Source organism: Notamacropus eugenii, chromosome 6 (assembly GCF_028372415.1).
Source record: "Notamacropus eugenii isolate mMacEug1 chromosome 6, mMacEug1.pri_v2, whole genome shotgun sequence".
NCBI classification, from domain to species: domain Eukaryota; kingdom Metazoa; phylum Chordata; class Mammalia; order Diprotodontia; family Macropodidae; genus Notamacropus; species Notamacropus eugenii.
Window position 1 is genome coordinate 220,756,989 of NC_092877.1, and position 13,148 is coordinate 220,770,136.

Here is a 13,148-nt window from a genome sequence, read left to right on the forward strand (position 1 = left end):
TGATATTATTGGTTAAACGGGAATGCATGTTTTTATAGCCCTTTGGACATAGTTCCAAATTGCTCTCCAGAAAGGTTGAATCAGCTCACAGCATTACCAACAATGAATTAGTGTTCAACTCTCCCACATCTTCTCCAACATTTATCATCTTCCTGTTTTGTCATATTGTCCAATCTGTTAGGTGTGAGGTGGTACTTCAGAGCTGTTTGATTTGTATCTTTCTAATCAATGGTGATTTAGCACATTTTTTGTAAGACGATAGTTAGCTTTAGTCTCTTCCTCTTAAAACTTTATATCCTTTGACCATTTATCACTTGGGAAATTACTTGCATTTTGTAAATTTGACTCAGTTCTCTATATGTTTTAGAAATGAGGTCTTTCCATTCTGGAGAGCAATTTGGAACTATGCCCATAGGGCTATAAAAATGTGTATATTCTTTGCCCCAGAAATACAGCTTCTAGGGCTATGTTCCATATATATATATATACCTTAGCTGTTATTTATTCAAAAGAAGATGATTATCAAATTGTATTATTAAGTTATATGTTCTAACTTGAATGATGCTGTGATAGTAGGTTCATGTACTGCAGAATCATCACTGACCCCATATCTAATCTGCTTCTGATTGTTGTCTCCTTGTTGTTGTTGTTGTTTTGTTTTTTTTTTTTTGACTTTTTGTCTGTTAAACTTGTTTGCTAGATTCGTTTCCTGCAGGCTTAGTAACCTCCTCCTGCACATGCCAGGTTGCTTAAGCTGCAAGTCACCCCCTATCCACAACTGTGATACATATATTCCCCCAGGACCTAATCCTAAAGAATGAGTGGGTCAGGTAACAAATCATAGAAACAATGAACAAATGCTTCAAAGAGATTGATGGTAATGAGATGACACGCTAAAAATTAGTGGATGCATCCAAAGCAGTTCTTAGGGGAAATTTTATATCTCTATATACTTTTATGAACAAAATAGAGAAAGAAGTTATCAATGAACTGGGCATGCAACTGAAAAAATCTAGAAAATAAACAAATTAGAAATCCTCACTTGAACTAAATTTGAAATTCTGAAAACCAAAAGAAAAATTAAGAAAATTTAAGAATTATTGAAGTAAAAATCAAACTAAGATATAATTTCATTAACAGTCCCAGTAAAATAGAAGTATTAGTGTAATTTGATTTAGATAAAAGGGAAAAAAGAAAATCAAATCAATCTTATAGAAATGAAAAGGCCGAATTCACCACTTATAAAGAGGAAAGTAAAACACTGATTAAGAGCTATTTTGCCCAGCTGCATGCCAATAAATTTGACAATCTAAGTGAACTGAATAAATATTTATGAAAACTATTAATTGCCTAGATTAGCACAAGAGAATATAAAATAGTTAAATAGTTCTATTTCTGAAGAAGAAATTGAAGAAGCCATCAATGAACTCCCTATAAAAAAATCTTCAGGTCCCGATGAATTTACAAGTGAATTTTACCAAACTTAAAATACTATTAATTCCAATATTATGTAAAATATTTGGAAATATAGATGGAGGAAGTATTCTGCCAAATTCCTTTTATAACAGAAGTATCGTGTTGATGGCTAAAATTGTGAGAGTCAGAACAGAAAGAAAATTATTGACTAACTTTCCTAATGAATATTGAGGCAAAAAATAGAATTAAATATTAGCAAAGCGATTATGGCACCTTCTCTTAAGAATGGTACACTATGGTCAGGTGGGATTTATGCTGGGAATACAAAGCTGGTTCAATATTAGGAAAACTATCAACATAGATGATCAAATCCAAAGCAGCAGCAACAAAACTAACAAAAACAATAGGATTATCTTAAAAAATGCATAAAAAGCTTTTGACAGAATACAACACCCATTCCTATTAAAAACCCTAGAGAACATAGGAATAAATGGAGTTTTCCTTAAAATGATGAGCAGTATGTATCTAAAACCCTCAGGAAGCTATATATGCAATGGGGATAAGTAAGATGCTTTCCAAATAAGACCAAGGATGAAACAAGGATGTCCATCATCACCAACACTACTAAGTTTTGCATGAGAAATATTAGCCTTAGCAATGAGAAGAAAAGGAAATTGAAAGAATTACAATATGTAATGGAGAAATAAAACTGTCATTCTTTGATATATGATTATATACTTAGAGATTACTAGAGAATCAATACATAAGAAAAATACTTGAAATGATTAACAACTTTAGGAAAGTTGAAGGTTATAAAATAAAACCACATAAATAATCAATGTTTTTATGTATTACCACAAAAATCTACAAGGAAATTTTAAAAAGAGACATTTCATTTAAAATAGCTATAGATAATATAAAATATTTGGGAGTCAATATGCCAAGACAAACCAAGGAACTATATGAACAAAATTACAAAATATTTTTTACACAAATAATGTCAGATCTAAACTACTGAAGATATATCAATTTCTCATGGCTAGACTTAGATAATATAATAAAAATTACAATTCTATATAAATTAATTTAGTATTCAGTGCCATGGCAATCAAACTACCAAAAGAACCCAACTATTATATAAAGAGCTGGAAAAAATAATAACAAAATTTACCTGTAAAAAGAAAAGAACAAAAATATTGTAAAATATAACAGCAATGACATCAGCATATGCATGAGGATCTGCTGTACAAGTTCTTAGCTCTGATTTTCTAAAAGGAAAGCAACTTTTGAGGGGTCAATGATCTACTTTAATAGAGCACAAATATGATCTTTTAGTTCAGGGGAAAAAAGTCAGCACCTTATACTTAAGAGAAAATACTAACAGAAATTGCAAGCAGAAATTACAAAGACCTAACACAGGGCTTCCAACTGTCTTACCACACATCACAGATCAACACTTAGATCCACATGTCTGACCATGCACACATAGTTAGCAGAGAGAGAAGCACCAACATCTCAGTTTTCAAAGCCCAGGACTCTTAGTGGCTTCCCAGAGTCTCATCTGCCACACAAATCTTCTTCCAAAAAATAAGCTCCAAAACAAAACCTCACCTCAGAGTACTTATACATTTTTCACAGCAGGAGGGCAGCATCTTCTGACCCAATCAATGCCTCAACAGAAATTAACAAAAGGTATTCAGGCTTATTAATGGGTGAGGAAGATCTTTAACTCTTTGCCTCACTCACCCTTAATCTTAAATTACCATTACAGGGAATTAATGAAAAAATGCAAAGAATGCTGATGTAGCCATACCAGATCTAAAAATTTCATGCAGTAGCATTAATTAAAACTATTTTGTGCTTGCTAAGAAACAGAGTCTTGATTTAGCAGAGTAGGTAAGGTGCACAAGACAGAATAGTCAATGACCATAGTAATCTACTGTTTGATAAACTGAAAGACACCAACTTCTGGGATAACTGGCAAATGGTATTACAGAAGCTAGGTATAGACCAACATCTTATACCTTATACCAAGATAAGGTCAAATTGCTTAGATGATTTCCTTATAAAGTGTGATACTATAAGCAGACTAGAAGAGCAAAGAATATCTACCTATCAACTTTATGGAGAATGGATGAATTTATGACCTAACAAGGACTGAGAACATCATGAAAAGCAAAATGGATAATTTTGATTGCATTAAATTGAAATGTGTTTGCCCAAACAAAACCAATGTAACCAATATTAGAAGCTAAGCAGAAAGCTAGGAAACTTTTTATAACTGTAGTTTCTAATAAAAGTTTCATTTCTCAAATGCATAGAAAATGAAGTGAAATTTGCAATGTAAAATCTATTTCATAATTGATAAGTAGTCAAATGGTATTAAAAGGTATTGATCAGATGAAGAAATCAAAGGTATATAAAGTCATCCAAAATGCTCCAAATATTTATAGATTAGAAAAAAATGGAAATTAAATCAACTCTGAGTTATTCCCTCAGAGTTATCAGATTGACTAATGTGACTTAAAAGGAATACAATAAAGCTTGGAGTGAATGTGAGATAATTGGGACACTTTCATTTTTTGTAGAATTTTGAAGGGATCTTACCATTTAGGAGAGTAATTTGAAACTAAGACCAAAGGGTTAAAGCCTGAATATGCTCTTTGATACAGCAATATCACAGCTAGGTCTGTATCCCAAAGATATTGTCTTAAAAAATGGAGGGAAATGACCTATTTGTACAAAAAAATATTTAAAGTTAGTCTTTTTTTCATGATAGCAAATAATTGGGTATCAACTGAGTATCAAGGTGATGCCCATCACTTGAGCATAAATAAGTTGTGATATATGGCAATAATGGAATACTTTTCTGCTAAAAGGAGTATCAAGCAGACAGATTCCAGAAAACAACAACAACAACCTGGAAAGACATAAAATAAATGAAAATTTGAATGAGAAGCAGAAGGACATTATACGCAGTAACAGTGATATTGTATGATGTTCAACTCTGAATAGCTTACTTACCTTTAACAATAGAATGCTACAAGACAATCCCCAAAAACTCATAATATTATCCATATAGAGAAAAAGAGTTGATGTGGTCTTCTTTAAAGGAAAATTTATTTTATTTTTCCTTATTGTCCATATATCTTATTTCCCAGTTTTATATATAAAAAATTAATATTTATTTTTAAAACTTTGAGGTCCATATTCTCTCCCTTCCTTACTCTTCACCCACCCTCATTGAGAAAGTGAACCATTTGATGTAGTTTATACTTATTTAGTCATGCAAAACACTTCCATAATAGCCATTGTGAAAGACTAACTATATTTCCTTCTATCCTATCTTGCCCTCATTTACTCTCTTCTCTCCTTTGAACCTATTTCACCTTAAAAGTATTTCCTTCTGATTACCCCTCCAACAATTACCCTCTTTTTTATCCTTGTCCACTCTCTTACACCCTTCACTCTCACTTTCCTGAAGGATAAGATAGATTTCCATACCAAATTCAGTGTGTATGTTTTTCCCTCCCTAAGCTAAATCTGATGAGGGTAAAGTTCACTCATTCCCTCTTACCTCACCCCTCTTCGCATCCACTGTATAAGATTTTTCTTTCCTCTTTTATGGAAGATGATTTACTACATTCTACCTCTCCCTCTCCCAGTATATTCCCCTCTCATCCACTAACTTTATTTTTGTAGATATCATCCCCTCAATTCACCCTGTGCCCTCTCTTCATATATTTTCCCTCCAACTACCAATACTGAGAAAGGTCTCATGAACTACAAATATCATCTTCCCATGTAGAAATGTAAACAGTTCATTCTAATAAGTCTCTTGTGATTTTTCTTTCTTGTTTACCTTTTCATTCTTCTCCTGAATTTTATATTTCAAAGTCAAATTTTCTATTTACTTTTGGTCTTTTCATCAAGAATGTTTGAAAGCCCTCTATTTCATTGAATGCTAAATTTTCCCCTAAAGCATTATACTCAGTTTTGCTGGGTAGGTAATTCTTGGTTTTAATACTAGCTCCTTTGACCTTCTGAACCCAAGACTGCCACCCATTTGTGGTACCCAGATCCAAGCAAGGAAAAAAAAGGGAATCCTGTCTCAGCACCAGTAGAGATCCTTGCAATCTATCCCCCTGTGATCAACCACTTGATGCCCCCACTGTCAATTGTCTGAAAGATCTGAAAGTAGCTACAATTGCAGCTGCTGATGCCACAACTGCAGATGCCACAGCCACAGATGCCATCTATGCCATCACTGCTGCCTCCCTAGGATTGGACCTAGAAAACACTCCAGTGTCACCCAGGTCTAGTAGACCTTTCCCACTGAACTTCTAAGTTATATTTGGCATTTTTGGATTGACAATTCTGGAAACCATCACAGCTGATAGTGACTCAGTCCCCTTAAGTCTACTCCATGTGTTACTCTGGCCCTGTTTGTGCCAGCACAGCTCACATAAGACTGTGCTCCTCTCAGACTGATGCAACAGACTTTTCTTGTTAATTTCCCAGCTTTTCTTGAGCTATAAATTTGCTTCACTCTATAATTTTTGGGGTTCTGATGCTCTAGCATTTGTTTAGAGACATTTTTAGAGGCATTTGGAGGGGTTTGGGGGAGAGCTTAAGGAATTCTCTATTTTCTCACCACTATCATAGGTCCACCTCCTCATGTAGTCTTAATGCAATTTGAAGCATAATTTTTCTCTTTATTTTATTCATGTTATTTTTTTTTCTTTTGGTCTACTTCTTCTTTAGCAACATGGTCAATATATTTTGTGGCAGTGAATGTTGAAAATTGAAAATAAATAAATTATTCTTAAAAATGACATGTAATTGGAAAAAATAAATAAAAACAGAAAAAGTTCTTATTCACTATCAGTTAGAGGAAATAGAATTTATTCAACTCTCAGATACCCTGCCCCCCAACTAGTCCACATGCTGAAGGGAATAAACACAAATAGTTACTCTAATAAAGGTTGCTGGAATTGTGATTGGTTCAATCATTGTGGAGAATAATTTGGAAATATATGCGAATGTCTATAAATCTGTCAATATTCTTAGATACAGCAATACCACTACTATGTCTCTACATCAAAATTATGTAAGAAAATTAAAAGGATCCATATGTATAAAAAACATGTATGGCAGCTCTTTTAATGGTGACAAAGAACTGGAAATTGAGAAGATGCCCATCCACTCAGGAATGGATGAACAAGATGTAAGATATGATGTGATGAAATATTATTGTGTTATTATAAATGATGTGAATGGCAGCTAGTGAAAAACCAGGAAAAAACAATATATGTACTCATGCAAATTGAAGTGAGCAGACCTTGAAGATCATTGTGAATAGTAAGAGCAATGGTATGATAAAGATCAACTCTGATTTGATCAACACAATGACGCAAGGCAGTTTTAAATGCCTCATGATACAAAAATGCTATCCACCTTCAGAGAGAGGCTCTGAGTACAAATTGAAGTGCAATATTCTCAATTCTTTTTTTTTTTTCTTTTTGGTGATGTGACTAGTGTGGAAATAAGTTTTGCATGACTTACTATGCATGATTGATATAATTTTGCTTTCGTATTTAGTAGATGGGGAACTGTATGAGCATAGGACAGAATTTGTAACTCAATTTTTTTTTTTGTTTAACAATCACTGCCATACAATTGAGATTTTATCCCCCCCAGACCTACCCCCCACTACCCCCCTCCCTCCCCACGACTGCATATAATTCTGTATAGGTTCTACATATACTTTCCTATTGAGTATATTTTCACTATAGTCATGCTATGTAGTCAGACTAAAATAAATGAAAGAAATCATATAACAAATCAAAACATGATACACAAAAACATACACATACACAAACATGATCTGCTACATTTTGCGAATGACTTCCATAAGAATTTGTAACTCAATTTTAAAAAGAATGGTAAAATTATTAATAAATGAAAAATAACTATTTATAGATACCCATACCAATCAAACTAAATGCACATTATCTTAAATAAATAGACAAAATACATATTTTAAAAAATCTAAGTAAAATAGAACAAAAAAACCCTCTATGTTTTGGTACCTCCTTTTTACAAGATCCTGTGCTATATTTTCAAGTCATCTTTAGTTTAAAAAAAAAACCCAAAAAATATTTCATTTCTAAATAAAATAGAAAAGTTGACAAATGCACAAGATTATCTAGTCTAATTTTCAGCATATTGAATTACACTAGGTATTATGGTAATGAATACCCATTTAACAAAACTATAAGAAGAAACTACACAAGAATTTGACAGAAATTAAGTTTGTACCAATACCTTACATTTTATGTACATCAAGAGTCATTTTGATATGACAAGCAGGTAGTAGGATTAAACAGGCATATGTATTCAGATTCTACCATGTACCAGACACTGTGGTATTTTCCAATTATGATCTCATTCAATTCTCCTAATCACCCTGTGATATTGATATTTTTATTATTGTTGTTACGATTGTTATCATGCACATTTTACTGTTGAGGACACTAAAGCAGGTAAAATGAAATGATTTGCCCAAACTCACATAGCTAGTTACTGTTTGTTGTTAGATTTGAACTTGTGTCTCTCTTACTTGAATCCCAGGATTCAATATCATATGCCTCTTATTTGCTTTCAAATATAAAAGAAAATAGTTTTTAAAACATGGCAAAATGAAAGATTAGTCATTATCCTAATTTGAGGATTTGTTGCAAAACAAGAACTGGAAATGTTCTCAGAAATGCACAAAATTAATAACTATATTAAAACAATGAATCAATAAATCTAGAAAAGAAGAAAAGTAATTTTGGGAAAAAAAGTTTACAAGAATTTCTCAGCTAAAAAGTATATATAAGTTGTGTAGAATATTCACACAAATAGATCCCTCAGAAGATAATATTGAGTTAAATGAACAGAAAATTTTCAAGAGAAAAAATAAATGAATAACAATTAAATAAAAGTAATCCAAATTAGAAGTAGTAAGTAAAGTGTAAATTCAGAGATTTTTGAATATGTATTTATTTAAGATATTGTTTTAAGTATATATGTACATATTCATACATACAGCCATACATGCATGTTTATACTGAGTGTGTACATGCATATATATTCTTGCTCACATGTGCCCAGAACTGTGATTTGTCAGGTTCAGGGAAGAGTGTTTTTTGAAAATGTTTTCCTTATGATTTAGCTTTCTTCACTTGTATCTTATAGTATCAAAGAGTTTCCAAGACTAGTGAAAGTTTTAATGCCTCTTCTACAGTCACAAAGCTAGCTTATGTCATTCTTCTTGACTAAATTTATCTCTTTATTTACTTCACCAAGATAAGTCCTTTATTGCTTATGTCTTATAAAAGTATTGCACTCTATTCAATTAAGTAAATGTCAACACTGGAGTTGCTAAAATTAAAAATGTGAATATATGACTAGGTAAATATAGAAATAAATTATTCAAAAAATATTTCTATGGATCTTCAGCTTTGGCCATTTTCATTGAATCCAGGCAAAATTGACTAAAATTTGTTTTTTTTCCACCTTCATTAAATGAACAGTGCCTTGGATAAATTGACTAGTCATCTGGAACTTATTCAGAACCAGACTAAAAAGAAATTCTGTTGTCCACCCATTTGGTAGTACACCAAGTACAACCCTGTTCTTGGAGTCAGGAAGAGCTAAGTTCAGAGCTAATCTGACATAAGCTGGGTGACCCTATTTCTATGTCACTGGAACTATTTCCATATGGGCTACAGTTTGTTAATTTGAATTTAAAATTTTGTGAAATGAGAAAAGTTTTCATCCTATGCCTTTAATTAAAAGTCATTCTAAAAGTGCATATAAGTTGGATGGACCCTTTCTAATTGTGTTTGCTTAAAAGGTTTAGAGAAGTGATGCTACATGATCTGAGCAGATACACCTCTTGTAGCCTCAATTTTCTGAAGTCAAGTCAGTAACATAGTTCTCAATGCAATATGTCCCCATTGGAAAGATAAAAATATTGCAGTGTTAGATCTTGACTTCCTTTGACAAGGGAAGGGTTCTATCTACACTATAGAGCTACAGATGTGTTTGCGATGAAAGTTGTAGTTCATTGATATCTTTCAGGAGTTCAGCCTCTTACACAACCAAAATTAAAAAAAAATAACGAATAATTTTGATAGCAGAGCACAGAAGGGTTACAAAGGCCTATTGTATAGCTAAAGTGATCAAATTAAAAATATAGAGAAGAAACCCAATCAAAGAGAATTTTGATATCCATTAGACAGAATGGTGTTATTTTAGGGAAGAATTTAAATTGAAAGTTTATCCAGAAAAAAATAAAAACAACTTTGTACTTGTTTTTCATTGTACTGTTGATATTGATTTTTATTATAATTCAATGCTACAACAAAGTTATGCACAAATGTAGGAAAAAGAGTCTCACTTGCATTTTACACCAGAGAGTCTCTAAACTGGAATGAGTTTTGATTTAGATTCAAGCATTAACATTACATCACACATTATGAGGAAAAATGAAATGTAATAATGGAAGTCAGACTCATGGGATGTGAAAATGCTATTGAATGACTGAGAGAACTGCAGTAGCCATGAACCTGTGAGGCCAATCTGAGTAAATGAAGAGACATTTTCAAAGCCAAATATCTCCTTCCTTATTTTCAGTCTATGATCTGATTATTAGTAAGTAAATTATAAGGAAACATGACTATCAAAAATTAATATACAATAAGTTTACTGGACTACTGGATTCAGAAGAGAGAGCATAGCATAGTGAATAGAGAACTGGTCAAATAGTCAAGAAGACCTGAGTTCAAGTACTGCATCTAATTTAGCAGTGACTAAGCAAATCATTTAATCTCTAGGTTCTCCAGCAAGAAACTCTCTAAAACTATGAATCACAGAAAAGTATACTAATCTGTGTGAGAAGAAGGAATTTTTCTTTTCTTTCTTTTTTTCTTAATGGTTATAGCCATTTAAATGGCGTGAATACCAATAACAACAAAAACATTAAAAGTCAATGCATCAAAATTGTGAAAAACAAGCATGGTTCCAATGAAAAATTATCAGAAGGCAATCCAATTCTAATTTTCTTTGCTTTTTATATTTATTTACTTTTTAAGCTTTCAACATTCACTTTCTATTAGATTTTGAATTCTAATTTTGCCTCCTCCCATCCCCCCAAACTTCCCAATGAGACATGGAATTTGACATAAGCTATAATGTGCAACCATTTTAAACATATTTCCACTTTAGTGATGGTGTAAAAGAAGAATTGGAAAGGGAAAAAACATGACAGAGAGAGAGAGAGAGAGAGAGAGAGAGAGAGAGAGAGAGAGAGAGAGAGAGAGAGAGAGAGAGAGAGAGAGAACAGTATGCTTAGATCTGCATTCAGACTCTGTAGTTCTTTCTCTAGCTGAGTATAATAACACTTTGAGACTTTTGGAATTGTCTTAGATCATTGCATTTCTGAGAAGAAATATGTCCATCCAAGTTGGTCATCCCATAATATTACTGTTACTGTGTACCATGTCCCCCTGGTTCTGCTCACTTATTTTTCTTTTTTAATTACATCAATTTTTGTATTTGCTTTGTCAGACATCAAGTTGCTACTCCATGCTTTTTTAACCTCAGCTGAAGCACAATATGTACTTCTCCAGCCCTTTACCTTTACTGTGTTTGTATTTCTCTGTTTCAAAAGACTTTCTTGTAAACAAATAATGTAGGATTATGGTTCTTAATCCATTCTGCTTTTCACTTCTGTTTTATGGGAGAGTTCACCCTATTAATTCTCACAGTTATCATTACTGTGTCTTTCTCTCCATATGATCCCCCCTTCCATTTATTCTTTTCTCTCTCTTTTCTCCCTTTCCTTCCTCACAAATATTTTGGTTCTGAGTAATTCCTTCCTCAATCTGCCCTGCAATCCATTGCCCTCCTTCCTTTATTTCCCCCCCTAATATTTATTTCCTCCTTTCTTCCCTCCCTTCAATCAGTCCCCCCCACTTTTCCTTTCCTTTTCCCCTTTTCCTCTCCACTTTCTGATAGGGTAAGATTGATTTCTATACCCATTAGTGTGTGTTATTTCCTCTTTGAGTCAAATCTGATGAGTAAGGTTCAAATAATGCTTGCCTCTCTTCCTTCTTTCCCTCTACTGTAATAGATCTTTGCACCTCTTCATGTGATATAATTATCCTATTCAACCTACTCCTTTCTTCTCCTCCCAGTACAACACTATTTTTACCCCTTGATTAGTTACCATTTTTATCATAGCATCAAAGTCAACTTATACCCACCCCCTCTGTCTGTGTATATCCCTTATTCTCAAGAGTTACAGTTATAGATAACATTTTCTCATTTGTGAAAGTAAACAGTTTTACCTTACTGAATAACCTTTGCTTCTTTTCTGTTTATGCTTTTATGCTTCTCTTCAGTCCTGTATTTGAAGATCAGATTTTCTGCTCAACTCTGGCTTTTTCATCAAGAAATTTTGGAAATCCCCAATTTCATTGAATGTCCACCTCTTCCTCTGAAAGGTTATGCTCAACTTTGCTGGGAAGTTGATTTTGATTGCTGTCCAAGATCCTTTGCCTTCCAGAGTATCGGATTTCAGGTGTTCTGATCCTTTAATGTAGAAACTTCTAGGTCCTTCATGATCCTGACTGTTCTATGCTATTTATGTTGTTTCTTTCTGACTGCTTGCAATATTTTCTTCTTGACCTGATAACTCCGGGATTTGGCTACAATATTCTTTGGAATTTTCATTTTGGGATCTCTTTCAGGAAGTGATCCTCTTCTGAGTTGGTATTTTGATCTTCCCTGTCTCCATAGAAGCTGTCTCTGATAAAAATTTTTCTTTGTTACTTTTTGTTCATGGTGTTTGCCTGTTTATTTTTTGCTTTTAAATTTGATATTTCCTGCTGGTGCACAGGGGGCAATGTCCACATTTTTCATGCTGGGGTTCAGGAGCCTGTTCACTGGCTCCATGTACTGGGTGCCTCAGGTGTTGAAAGTTGAATAGTGTAGGGGTATGGTAGCTTAACTATTGATGAGCTGGGATTCTAGTGATCGTGTCTGGCATATACTGAGGCCAGGTGTTTTTTTTAGTTTCCCTGGGGCTATACTGAAGTATATGGAGGTCTAGTTGCCGGAGGATGCCTGCCCACCATTGGCTCATTGGAGTATGGGAATGTCTGGCTACTGGAGGGGTTCCTATCTACCTGGGGCTGCTCTGGTCTGGAATTTAATGGTTCCTTTGGTTATGCTAAGGTATGTGTGATGTCCTTGTGTTGGTGTTTGCCTATTCCACCACCTAGGATTTATATCTCTCACTGGTGTGCTTAGGTAGGGCTTGCTGCTGACTAGATGAGATGCTTCCTTTCCTGGAATATACTCCTCTTTTACCTATGTGAAACATAACTTTCTTGTTAATCCTCCAACTTTCTTGGATCAAAATATAGCTCTACCCCATCTTTCTACTGGCTCTGCTGTTCTGGATTGTTGCTAGCATGCCATTTTCTGGGTTTTCAGAGGCCAGTACAGGACAGTGACAGCAGTTGACTGCTTACTTCACCATCTTGGGTCCCAGAAGTCTTAAGAGCAAATTTTTTATAAGAAGTTGCCAATACTAATACAATGACAGGTCTAGTCCAATTGAGATGCTAGAAGAACAGATTTAAGTCTGGCAGAGACCTTTCAATCTATCTAATACT